The following is a 14,516-nucleotide window of genomic DNA, read 5'->3' on the forward strand; positions in this document are numbered from 1 at the left end:
TTTTATTTGCTCCAATATTAATAAAAATAGTTAAAAAATAAAAAAATTTATTTAGATTTAGTGTATATACCACAATTAAAATTTGGAAATTTAGTAAAAGTTGGTGATTTTTCTTGTCATTAGCTCTATAATTAACTCTTTTTATTTTGAATGGATTTATTTCAGCTCCCAACTGTTGTGAATATTTTTCTTGTTATCCTTTTCCCTGTACTTTCCAAACCAGGTAAAAAGAAACCCTAAAACACTTGATATGTATGAGATTCTAACTCCATAATTGGTGAATTTTTTTCCGCTTTCCCTTTTATCTTTTTTACTTTCCAAATTGGATCATGAACAGAACACCCCAACCACATGCAAAAGCGTGATGGTTCTTTGTACTTTTTTTTTTTTTCTAGCCTGACCAGATGCTCTTTCTTGCTCTAAATTCCATATACTTTTGTGGGCCAAATTAAGGATATACATAATTTTGCTTTGTGTCTCTAATAGGGTATACCATATGGCTGCAGCCATGCATCACTGCTGACCCTTCTCTAATTGCATATATACCATATAATATATTGCACGATAACCTATTGTATATATATTTTTGCAAAAGATACGATAAGTTTATATATTAATTAAATTTGCAATTATGTGCTTAATGTCAAAGATTAACATAGGATATATATATTATAGGCGGAGAGAATAGGAAGGGCTAGGCTGTCTTATATCAAGTGGAGTAAAGGTCCCATTTCTTTGGGATGTGAAAAGATATATTGATTGTTTCTTGTGATTGATCAAGTTCCACCCATATTTTGGTCACAAATTAGATTGTGATTACTAATTATAGGAAAGAAATAATCAGATTTTGGTACTGTTGATGGATGATACCATTCCATAACTACACTTAAATAGATAATAATATTCTAACCCTAGCTGTTCATCGGCCTAACTTTTTTATGGCCTTGTTTTATGGAGCGTGTGTGTGATGGAATTTAAAGTGGAAATCCTTTTTCGATCATCTTTTCTTTCTCGAACTTTACCAGATACTGGTGTTGGTCAAAAGCAGCCTGGCCATAGTGATGAGCATTTACAAGAATGATTAAGAAAATACTTGAAGCATGAAGGTCACTGTCTTCCTGCAGCAGCAGTTGCTTAAGTTGGTCTTTTAAACATTATTCCATTACATCTGATAATAAAGGGAAAAAAAGAAAGAAAGTTTATCTTAGCTCTAGAGAGTTACAGATGGGTCTAATCCATTGCTTGATCGGCCATAAGATAGAGATAGTGGAGTACCCATTTTCTAGATTGAGAAGACACGGAAGAAAGAACAAGAAAGAAAAGGACTATATCAGCTTGATGTTTCTGATCAGATGGGCTCTTTCATGATATGATAAGTTGTTTATATGATAATTATATATACTTTTTTTTTTTTTTTTTTGCTTCTTCTCTACCTCCCACATCATATAGTCGCCTTAAGAAAGTGACCACCAATATCCTGAAATGTCATTGTTAGCAAATCCCAGACGAAATGCACAAAAATTGTCTCTTAGCATACCTGCAAATTTATGCTGTTTTAGTTCTATGATAAGTATTAAACAGTTAATCCACCCATAGACCCTCGATATGAAGCTAAATTTTTATCAATTGCTTGGCTGAGGAATCCACCACGTCTAATCAAATTAAAGATTTTCCATTTGAAGATAAAGACTGACATCACTTATTCAATTTTAAGTGTTTCCATATTTAATGGTAATGACCCATGGTAGAAATTTCAAAAGACAAAACAAGTGTAAGGAAATTTGATTTATTTGCATGGGCATTCCTGGGAAAATAATGGATTAAAGTGCCAATTTACCTCTAAATTTGGAGTCAATGTACTATTAGCATTTAGCAAAAAATGTTCAATTCAACCCATTCAATCTAGCAACTTAGTAAAAATGGTCAATTCAACCTACTCAAAAGATTTAACCAATATAAAAAGTTCAAATTGGTTCTTAAATTTTATACTAAATGTCAAATTTTATAAAAATTAATTTTTTATTGAGTTGGAATAAAATTATTTAATTTTAATGTAATTTACTTTTATTTAATAAATATAATTAAATATTTATTTAAATTAAATAATATTTTCAAACTTGCATAAGATTATACTTTTTTATTTAATGTAATAATACCAAAACTTATTGGAAATATTTTATTTAATATCTAAAAACTTATATAACTTTTAAAATATTATAAATTATCATTATTGATATATTACCAAGAGATTCAAATATTTAAAATAAAAAATTAAATCGCATATCATATAGAACTTATAGCTCATATAAAAAATATAAAATAATACCATGATATATTTTAACTCAATAAAAATTTAAAGAGATAAGATTGTTAGTTGAAGTTAATATTATTTAACTTAAAACTTTCAATTAAAAAATTATTTAATTATTTTTATTAAATAGTTTGAATAAATTATGTTAAAATTAAGTAATTTTATTTTAATTTAAGAAACGTCCATTCTTATATAACTTGGTATTCATAATAAAATTTAAAAATTAAATTGAACTTTTTATATTAAGTAAGTTGTTTGATTAGGTTGAATTAATTATTTTTATCAAGTTATTGGAGAAATTAATTAAAAATTTGAAATTGAAATTAATTGGCTGTTGGTTCCAAATTGAAAGGACAAATTGACATTTTAGCCGAAAATAATGACACATTTACGTGGCCTACAATGGGTGGGGAGAGTGTCATAGCAGAGCATAGCAAGCCACCTTCTCCTATTGTTGTTTCTCGATGACATATGCAAATGTGCATTGCGGGTGTATATAGAATCCAATTCATCAGCTTCACATCATGTGCTTATATATTCATGGCTCAGAAATAATTATTAATCAAAATTAATTGACGTTGCTATAATTTTAATTATAATAATAAAATAAATTGAATTAATATTAGAATTGTTAGATTATCTCCTAATTTAAATGAGTGTCATTTAAGTAAATAAATAAATATATAAATAATTTAATAATAGATATTTTTTAATATTTTATTTAATTTTAGTATTCAGAACAAAATTTAACAATCTAATTCCGTTTGATTCACGAATTTATAATCTTTAGCCTAAACTTATTTAAGCCATAAAATTATTTATATTAAATAATATTATGATATATATAAAATTTATATTTTTAAAATTTTATTTTTTTCTCTGAAAACGTCTTTTAAATTGGTTCATATAGTCTACATTAAAACTTTTGACTACAACTATCATTTTTTGCTTTAGAATATATACCAATATAAGCATAAATAATTGTGAAATAAATTAAAAAAATTAAATTTTAAAAAGATAAAATAAAAACTCAAAACTATTTTAGCAATTAAAATTTTATTAATTATAAATTAGTAATCTGACCTAATATAGCTTACTAAAAATATGAGGATTTAATTTTAGATAAATCTCATAAATTAACTCAACTATTAGAATTGATAATCCTAATCTTTATCATATATAATAAACAGAGTGTTATTTACTGATATTATGCTCAGCTAGGTAACTCCATATACTAAATGTACCGTAATTTTTTATACAACTCTTAACTTCTTTTTTTTTTTCTTTAATGCTAATTGCAACAGCTAACAGTATTTTCAAACTTTAAAATTTTAAGATTTCAGATAAAAGTAATAAGAAAATCTAGTGTTTAATAATAAAATGTCTAATATGGTTCAATTTCTTTATTTATTTTTAAAATTACAATTACATAAGTAAATTTTGATTAACAAATTTATCAGATAATAAAAATTAAAATTAATAACTGCATATAATTAAGCATGTCTCCATTGTCATAACCCATTACATGGAAGTAAAGACGAAGCAAAGGGTCTGTGGGTGGACTTGGCGTCCTAATTTTTATAAATTTTAATTTATTCTATTTGTAACCTTTTCATAATTATAAATTATGGCCTTTTAAAAGTTCTATCTTATATAAACATATATTATACTTTTTTTTTAGTTTTATGTATATTAAAAAAAATACTTTCTCCCCTTTGGAATTAAAGTTTTGGCTCATAGTTATAACAAAGGAAAAAGAATATAACGAAGACTAATAATTTTTTGTTTCTTAAAAAATTAACTGGCTAATGCAGGGAGAAATTATATAAAATAAAAAAGGGGTACAAAACTTAAAACATGTAAATGTTCAATTTTCATTTATGTTTTGAGCTATAAAACAAATACTCAAAAGAATTATTTTAGATTAATACCAATTACCATGAATTAAAAGTAAATGAATTTCAGATCTAATTTTGAGTTTAGCTCATGTATTAAAATAGAGTCGAATCAAACTAATTATTTAACTTTGATGTTAATAAATAAATTCAAATTAAACCAAAAAATTTCTCAATAAAACTATTAACAAATTCTAATATTAAGTTTTTTTTTATATATATATAAATCTTTTCAAAAGAGTCTAGATATAACTTATGATTTCTTAATATTAGTATTTATGATATAAATCTCCTTTTAGTTTAGTGTTAGAACATGTATGGACAAGAAAAAATGGCTCTATGAAAAAACCCTTCAAATCATTTAACGTAAAAATGAGTGGCATTAATCAGTCTATAGTTAAATTATAAATATAATTTTATAACGGCGATTATTAAATTAGCTCGGGCTAAAATTATATTTTTTTAATTATATTTGTTAAAAATTATCTCCAAACTATAATGAATTAATATTATTTAAAGAAAAATAGTTTTCTTTTCTAAACTATTCCAGACTACAGCACACTCCAACCCCAAAGCAGCTCCGCCCTTGGAAGAATATAGTTTGATGGCCTACACTTCCCTTTACAGTGTCCAAGTAAATTGTTGGTGTGCTCTGGAGAAGGGTGCATGGTAGAAGTGGTGGAACTCATGCTGCAATGGAGGCACTGAACAATGTTACTTTATATATATCGGCCATAAGATGTCTCCATAAAATTACAATAATGAGTCACCAGAATTTTCTCAAACTTTATTTGTTGAAGAAATTCTGCGATGAAACAATTAAGTCTGAAATAGAGAAATTTTTCACCATTAAAATTTATAAACTTTGATCGGCTCATAAAAATAAAATTAAAATATGAATAGATCATTTATTATATAATTAAAAGATATTATAGAAAAATAAAAAATAGTGAATGAAGAATTAAAACTAGTATCAATGGTGAGAAATTCGTCATCGACAATAAATATATATATATATATATATATATATATATATATATATATATATATATATATATATATATATATATATATATATATAAAATAAAGTTTAGGGTTAAGTTTAGAATGTCTATTTAGAGTGGAAATGTTTAGTCTGATTTGGATTTGTGTATAACACATGTTGATAAAGGAGAATGATCCTTTTTTTTACTTTACATTTCGGTCTTTTGATATTTTTATCATATTCCTAATTATGAGAATTTATAAGAAATCAAAATCCTCCTTTTCACCGTCACATTTTTTCTAAATCTCACAATCCTCGCCATCTCCTCTTCCTTATTATTATTATTATTATTTCTTTTCATAATCTTTCTTTTTCTGTTTTATAAACTTTTTATCATTAGACTATATTAAGTAGAGTGTAATAGAATGTAATGTAGTCAACTAAATGATGAAATGTAATATTTTCTTCATTTTATTAGCATATTTGGTTATAATAAAATAAATATCTATGATGTAATGTAATTAAATTATAATTTTAATATTTAATTTATTTATAATAGTGATTGTATAGATAAAATATTAAAATAAATTATTTAATAATAAATATTAAATTATTATTATTTTAGAATATTATTGGTCTTTAGAATCTGGTTACTGGTCATTGAAATCTAGTGTCGGTTGTTGGAATTTAGTCATTGGTCACCAGAACTTGTTCACTGGTCGTCGGATAATGGTGATGGATGGCGGTTGAATGTGTTTAAATTATATTGATAAAAGAATAAAAAATATATTGTAAGTAATCATAATTACATAAATTTTGTATGCATTGAGCATTACATCAAATTAAGGATAATTGATTATATGTTGAATTTATCATTACATTACATCAAAATAAATCTAATAACCAAATAAACTAATGAATCATGTAATGAAATAGTGATTCCATTACATACTTCATTACATTATAATAAACATAACCTTAGTCTCCACGGTCAGGTTCTTCTTTTCGGCTAACACCAATCTTTTTCTTCTCCTTCATCATTGTGACCCATCAGATTCATCATGTTATACAATGAAGCTATTTTTTGCAATGACTTCTTATGCAAGATGAACAAATATATAAAGAAGCTTCCTATGCACAATAAGTTCTTCTACTAAATCATCCTTAGTGTGAGCAAGTTTTATGGTTAACTTCAACAAAAATACTACTATGCTTAGCTCCAATTATACCATACTCAGATAAGAGATCAAATGTATAATTTCTTTAGCACACAAAAATACTCAAGTTGTTTCTTGCAATCTCTAAGCCAATAAAATACTTTAGCTTTCCCAAATCTTTCATCTTGAAGCTTGTACCCAAAATAGATTTCAATTGATCTATAGCTTGTTGAATATTACTTACAATCACTATGTCATCCACATAAACTAGAAAAGAGCTATGAAAAACTGATATGTACTCTTAGTGAACGAAGAGTAATCCGCTTTAGATTGAATATATACATTATTGACCAAATAGTCTATAAACTTCATATTCCATTGCCTTGTACCTGTCAGTAGACGCATCAACGAGAAACTTAATCTTGAACACCCACTTTGAACTAATGGAATTACAACCAGAAGGTAAAGGAACAATTGTCCATGATTTATTATTCTCTAAAGTTGCAAGTTTATCATTGCTTGATTCTAGTGATCATATTGAATAGCTTAGTGATAAGTGGAAGGCTCAAAAGTAAAAGAAATAGATAAAGAAAATAGTTCAGTTAGGTGAGAGTCTATAATAGGGCAGAAAATCTTGAATAGAATATGTTGTCAAACAATGAGTAGAAGAAATAACATGAAGGAAATATTCGAGTAAGAAGGCATTTTAATATTTTTAGTGCGTCTTCTAGAAACAACTGGAAAAGAAGCATTAAAAGAAACACAAATACAAGATAAATATTGTGAAATAGAAGATGGAGAATATTCAAGAAAAATAAATGAAAGAGGATTGGAGGTGGATGGAGAATCAAAAGAAAGTTAAACAACAGAAGGAAGATTAGGTAAACAAAGAGAAGTATTTAGAGAAATATTATTAAAAGATGTAGCATATGGTAATACAAACTCAAAAGAATTGTACATCTCTAGAAATAAAAGAAGTTTTATTGTCCGAGTCATAAAGTTTGTAACCCTTTATGCCAACTGGATAACTAATGAAAATACATATTTTAGCCTTCGCGTCAAACTTCTTTCTGTTAGCATATATGATGGAAGGAAACACAGTGAACTAAAAATCTTGAGAGTGTAGAAAGGATTTTTATTGCATAAGACATTTATTATTGAGATGAGGTGAAGGTATGAGTTAATAAAATGTGTAGTTGTAAGGTCATCACCCCAAAAAGAAATTGGTATTGAAGCTTGAAATGGTAGGGCTCTAGCTACATTCAGAAGGTGTTGGTGTTTTCTTTTAACCACACCATTCTGTTGAGGTGTGTAGACACGGAATTTCTTGTGCAAAATACTGTTAAAATGATAGAAATAGAGTAAATAAATTGTCTCATTCATATTTCTAAAGTACTTAATACTAACATTGAATTAGTCCAAAACAAACTGATAGAACTATTATATCAACTGAGAGGTTTGTAATTTAAACTTCATGAGATAAACCCATGTAGTTTTGGAAAAGTCCTCAATCAAAGTTAGAAAATAATGATTATGATTCAAATCAATTTGAGAATATAGACCCCATATGTCTACATGAACCAAATCAAAAATAGCTTTTGCACTATTGATATAAATGGGAAAAGTACATCTTTTCTATTTTGCTCTTGGGCAAACAATACAAGGATTACAAGTAGAGGACTGATTTAAGGTAATAGACTTGATTAGTTTTATTCTATCAAGAGAATGATGACCTAATCTTGAATGTCAAAGATCAAAATAGACATTACAAGCATCTGGAACATGTTGTTTAATAGTATTTTGAATATAAGAAGAAAGTGAATTATCAGAGTATTAATTGGTATGATTGTCATATGTCAAGTGGAATAAAACCCTTTGAGTTTAGCTAATCCAATCCTCATCTATGTAGAAAGGAGTTGGATGTGACAGGAATTATCATGAAAATTGACACAATATTTCTTAGAAAGGAGTCTACTAATAAAAATTGGATTGAATGAGAATGTAGGAACTAGTAAAACGTTTTCGAAAATCAACTGTGGTAAAATCCAAACAGTGTTAACATGTCATAATGCCATTTGATAAATTGATAAAGCTATTATGAACTTCAAAGAAAGTTTTGAAAAACTTTATGGAACATACAATATGATATATGGTACCAACATTCATAATCCAAGGAGAATAAGAAAAGGAGTAAGAATTTATAATAGGAGTACGAGCAAGAGTATAAACTGAGGCACATTGACCATATTAGATGTAGATGGAATAGAAAGCTGAGAGATAGGAATATGAGTAGAGTTATTATGAGCACTCAGAAAGCTTTAACTTATGAACTTGATATAAAGAGAGATTCAAACTAGATAAAATGTTGCCTTCACCAACAAAAGTAAATTCATTAGTCAAAGTAGGAATTCCAAGATTAGAATGATCAACATAAACCTGTTTAAAAACATATAGTCTTTCTTGTCCTTGTAGTTATTGAGTTCTATTCTTGAACTCAAACTTGGAAGGAAATCTAATAATACAATAGCATATATCTTTAACATGTCCCGTTTTGCCATAATGTGCATGAAGTACATTAGCAAGGCATCTCTTTAGTATGACCTAGCTTACCAAAACCTGCACAAACATAATCAGTTTTTCCTCGTCTCACAACCATAGCAGTAGCTTCTTTAAAGCTTTGACCCTATAAATGTAAAACTTTATATGATTCCTCCCTCAGAACCATGTTATACACATGATCTAAGGTTAGAAATGGCTTCATAAGAATAATTTGTATTCTTATCCCTTGAAAAGATTCATTTAAACCATTTAGGAACTTGAAAACATAATCATGTTATTGACTGTCTACAAACTTCTAAAAACAAGTTCTATTACAAAGTCCATATTCATAGTGAGGCAAAGGCATGAAACTTCTTAACTCTACCCAGATTGAATTAAGTTCAGTAAAATAGGCATCTGCTCTCTTAGTTCCTTGAGTTACAGTACAAAGAAGATGTTATAAGTGACAAATACGTGTATCATCAAGTTGAGAGAATCTTTATTCCAATTTCTTTCAAATTTCAGAAGCAATGTCCATATAGAATACTATAGAGATATTAGAATCCAAGCTACCTTCAAATTATTGCATCTATACCAAACTTGATACAGAGAAACTTCTGGATATGGTTTAGTAATTGTACTATTAGTAAACCCCTACTTGTTTCTTACAGAAATAGCCAAAAGAAATTATTGTCTCCATAAAGGATAGTTAATGGAAGTTAACTCTATTGACACAATAACAGAGTTATAATTCTCTGTACGATGTAAGAAGAATAGTGAAGATGGATCTTCCGAAGGTGAAAGTAAGCTTGAAATATTCGTCATTGTAAATCTAGATGTTGACAAGTAAACAAATTATCAACAAAAAATAATAGTTGATTGAAAATAAAAAGGAAGTGAGGAACAAGAAAATGCAATTTGTTTGAACAGATCTTGTAAGACAATTAGGACTTTTATTGTTTGGCTAGCAAGGAAAGAAAAAAAGAATTAGTAACTAAGAAAATATTCTTTCCGCTCTAATACCATAACAAAAAAGAGAATTTAGAAAATATGATTGGATTAAGAAAAATGAGTTAGTTGCATAAGTAATTGAACTATAATTATATAGCTAATACAAATCAACAAATATCTAACTAATTTTTATCAGTCAACCATAAGTTAGATTAGCCACACTAATAACTACTTAAGCTCATTAGCTTGCTGACACCATCGTCACCATAATGAGGAAGAAAGGACAACTCCAAATTAATCATCAAATCATGAAGATGATTATCTAAAAATTTCACATCAAATAAGCACAGATGGAGACGTTATAAGGGGTACTCGAGCACTTTAATGGCCAACCCCTTAAAGCCCTTGTTTATTTTTTTCTTATGGAAGACAATCGTGAAAGAAAGAGAAAGAAGACACAGATATTCCCTCAAGTGAAGTCAGTTAAGTATCAAATTACCGATAGACAAATTAGTAATGAAATTCCTAATTGTTAATAATAATAAAAATAATTCTTTGACAGTTAAAATTCTTTGCATCAGTTAGAAACAAAAGAAGAAAAACGTCTCTTTCTTCTCCATTTTCTTTTCCTTTTTTTTTTTTTTTGTTTAATTTATTTCACATCTTATTATATTTGTATTTCTTTCTTAATTTTCTTTGGCTGTCATCGGTGAATAATAATAGTTGCCACACTTCATATTTATTTATTCTTTTTATTATTTGTATTTTTTTATTAAAATTAAATCTTTAGATATGTTTCGTTGTTAATGTTTAGATTTTTTTTAATTAAATTATTTATGTTTAGTTTCTTTTATGTTAACTTAGGTATAAATTTATGAATCTTCCTATACGGAAGTACTTTTAGTCCCCATCATGAGTGTGGTTTATTTTCAATCATCTAACATGGAAGTTTTGAAAAAAAATATTATTGATAATTCCATATAATTTGATTCATTAAAAGACGAAAAACTCAATCGAACGGAATATATTGTATTTGCTAATTTTGAGTCTCCATCAACAGAACAAGTTGTTTTTATTATTATTTCTTTTAGTTATACTTGTAATGTATATACATATTGAATACATATAACTTAATTTTCATGAATAACGATATATATTTTCTTTTCAAAAATTGATAAAAGAAAATTTCGACCAAAAAATAATCACGTTAATTATTTTCCTATTTTATACACTGTACCTTAATTCAACGAGAGGCAATGTATTTTTTCGAATTTTTCTTGTCCATGAAATTAAAAAATCAATTTATCAAGTAAATAGTTAATATAGTTAACTAGACTAAATGGTTAACTATTATTTATCCACGAATTACACGACTATAATAATTAGTTTAATTATAAATAATAACATAATATGAGTTTATAGATAAAATATAATAATTTTTTTATATTTTATAATTATTTGTCACAATTTAAGTATTTATAAGAGTTTTCCTTAATAATATTTTTGATATTTTAAAATTGTATTAATACAATAATTATAAAAATTATTTTAAAATATTTATTAATTGATGTTAATTATATATAAAATTAATAATAATATATTTAATATTTATAAGCCAAATACATATTTATGCCACTAAATTTGTATCGATAGTCAATTTAACATTTAAACTTTCTATTTAACCTAACACACACTTGAGATTTACTTCTTTTAATATCTAAATACCTTTAACTTTTAATTTAACATAACATACACGTGATCTTTATTTTTTAGTAATATTTAAATACTTTTACGCAATATATATAGACATATTAAATGAAAACACATGTCAAAAAGTGTTAAAATATCATAATAAAAGCAAGTTTAGACGTATGCTAGGTTAAATCAAAAGTTAGAGTGTTAAACTGATTAAATAGTCAAAACTCATAAATCTAAATATACATTTGGCCATATTTCTATTTTTTATATTATAAATCAAAACATAGTTAGAAAACTAACTTATTAATTAATATATTATTAAAAATATGGTTAAAATGTTATATTTAATAAGAAAACTAATTTTTAGTTGATATAATATTTAAAATATAACTAAAAATTCTATTTTATAGAATTAGAATCAATTTTTAATTGAAAAAATGACTTATTAATTAATAAATAAATAAAAATTATAAAATTATATATTCGTTTAAATCTCATATGTTAAAATTATGCATATACGTTAAAAGAAAATTTCTATATATCACATGTCAAAAGAATTTTATATTTTTCTATATATCACATGTGAAAAGAATTTTAATCGCATATACACATGAATTCTTCGTTATGTTTTAGTTTTAACTTGGCTTCCTGGAAAGGCAATTTATATTCTAGATTCGGATACACTATGTATTATATATCCGTTGATCAAAACGTCAGCATTTTAAACAATTGAATAAGTTGCAATTTTAAAACACATATGTAAAGGCTTTAATTCCAATAAAACGTCTTACCTCGTTATTGGCAATTTGAAACAGAACTGGAAAGTTGCAGATTTGGGTTATCAATTCTTCATCTTTTAAGACCTTCGTATCATATTATACGGGTTTAATCTTTCTTCTTCTTCTTCTTTGTGTTTCTATTTTTCTCTTTACATGATTAGTTTTTCTCTTAAATTATCTCAGAAAAAATTCATTTATAGAATAATTTATAAAAGAGACTCAGATTCTGAAAACATATTTGACAAGTTAAGATTGTCATTCTTCTTTTTTCTTTTCTTATATTCTTTGTTGAAAATACATACATGATAGTAGAATCCTCCTGGAAGTTCAGTTTTAAATTGTGGATGGGCTACACCATGCAAACAATTGGAGGTGGGCTTCTTCTTCAGCTTTATTCATATTCTTTGTATTTCTGTCGACTTTAATTTTGTTGGCAGTTGTATCTTGGGCCTTTGAGTTAAAAAAGTGTCCGTTAAATTTAAGTGACGTGGGATAAAATGACCAATAAATGGGATGCTTTCCACTTCACCTTCTTTAAAGAAAGAAAAACAATGGAGGAAACCAGTTCAACTTCTCATTGGAATTTACTCGAAGACCTCGCAACATGTCTTAGCTCATTCTATAAAGTTCTCTTTCTTCTTTTTCTACTGCCCTTTTCTTTTCTTCTGGCACCCTGAATTGTGAAAATCAAAGAAGAAGAGATAGCACTCATCACCGCTTAAAATTAGAAGAAGAAGTTCCTGCAAAATAAAGCAAGATCACCATTTTACCTTGTAAAAACAATTGGTCCCAAATGGGCATTCCTATTCCCAAACTCAAAATGCTTGCAATATGTACAACTATCAAAAAGGAAAAATAAAACTGAGTAATTGATAATACATGAGATTACGTAATATATATATATGGGTAAAGTTTAAAAATTATTATATGGTTTGACATTTTTTTTATTGGATAGAAATATTTTTTTTCATTAAAGGAGTATTGTTTGTTTTATTTTCTTAGTCAATTTTTTAGATATATATTTATGTTTCAATTATTTTTTATATAATTTATATGTATTTAATATGAACTAACTGCAGGAAAGACCTTTTTAAATAGATGATTCGTCGAACCGTCGGAACGAGACTTCTTTGGAAAAAAGAACTTGAATAATTTTGTTTTTCTAAAGGAGTCGTCATTTTCTATCAGAAACACTATGTCATTATGTAGTTTGACATGCTTGAAGGCCCACTGACCTGAAGTGATTTAGAAAAATCTTCTTTATCAATGGTGATCGACTATTATAATTTTATATGTAATGTGATATCTAACAATGCATTGAAGAATTTAAAAATATATTGAAATTTTATTTTAAAAAAATTACTTTTTTAGATTTGATTAAAATTACAATATTATATATATATATATTAATAATTTTTTATAATCATAAAATATCTAATTTGATGTTAAATTAATTAAAAATATTTATTTTATCAAGTATCTATATTAATATTAATATTTACAATCTTTTAATGGCATAGAGCAAATTAAGTCACGAAATGAATAGTCATCATCTACATTCTACCCACAACGTATACCGCAGCTTTTTTTACATGTAAGAATGAAAATCTTAAGAAAAAGAAAACTAATAATAATAAAAGGAATAAAGTCCGACTTGGACACTAATCTTATTGTTTGGATTCAATTTAGCCTTTTTCTAAATTTATAGATATTTTAGCCAAAATTTATTCAAATTAATCTTATTTCTTACAAAAATGAAAAAGTAAGTTACATATTCTCTAAAAAAAAGTGGATATGATAAAAAATTAAAAATATTAATTTTTTATATTAAATTAAATTATTTAAATTGAAAGATATATATTTATATTTAAACAATATATAACAAAAATAAATATTACTACTTCTTAATGTTCTTACTGTTTTTTCTCTTAATAATGACAATGAAGAAGATAGTGGAGGTAATAGCGGTTTCAACAAGAATAATGGTAGTAATAACTACTTATTGCTTAATTATTATTATAAAATTTTTAATTATTTTTATTTTCAAGTAGGTGACTCTCACTCTTTTTTTTTTCTAAAATAGGATTTATTTAAACCAAATATAAAAAAAGTCTGGGCTAAAAGTCTATAAATTTGAGAAGTGACTAAATTGAACTCGGGTGACAAGATTAGTGACTAAATTAAACTTTATTTTATAATAAA

Source organism: Ricinus communis, chromosome 8, assembly GCF_019578655.1.
Source record: "Ricinus communis isolate WT05 ecotype wild-type chromosome 8, ASM1957865v1, whole genome shotgun sequence".
Taxonomy (NCBI): Eukaryota; Viridiplantae; Streptophyta; class Magnoliopsida; order Malpighiales; family Euphorbiaceae; genus Ricinus; species Ricinus communis.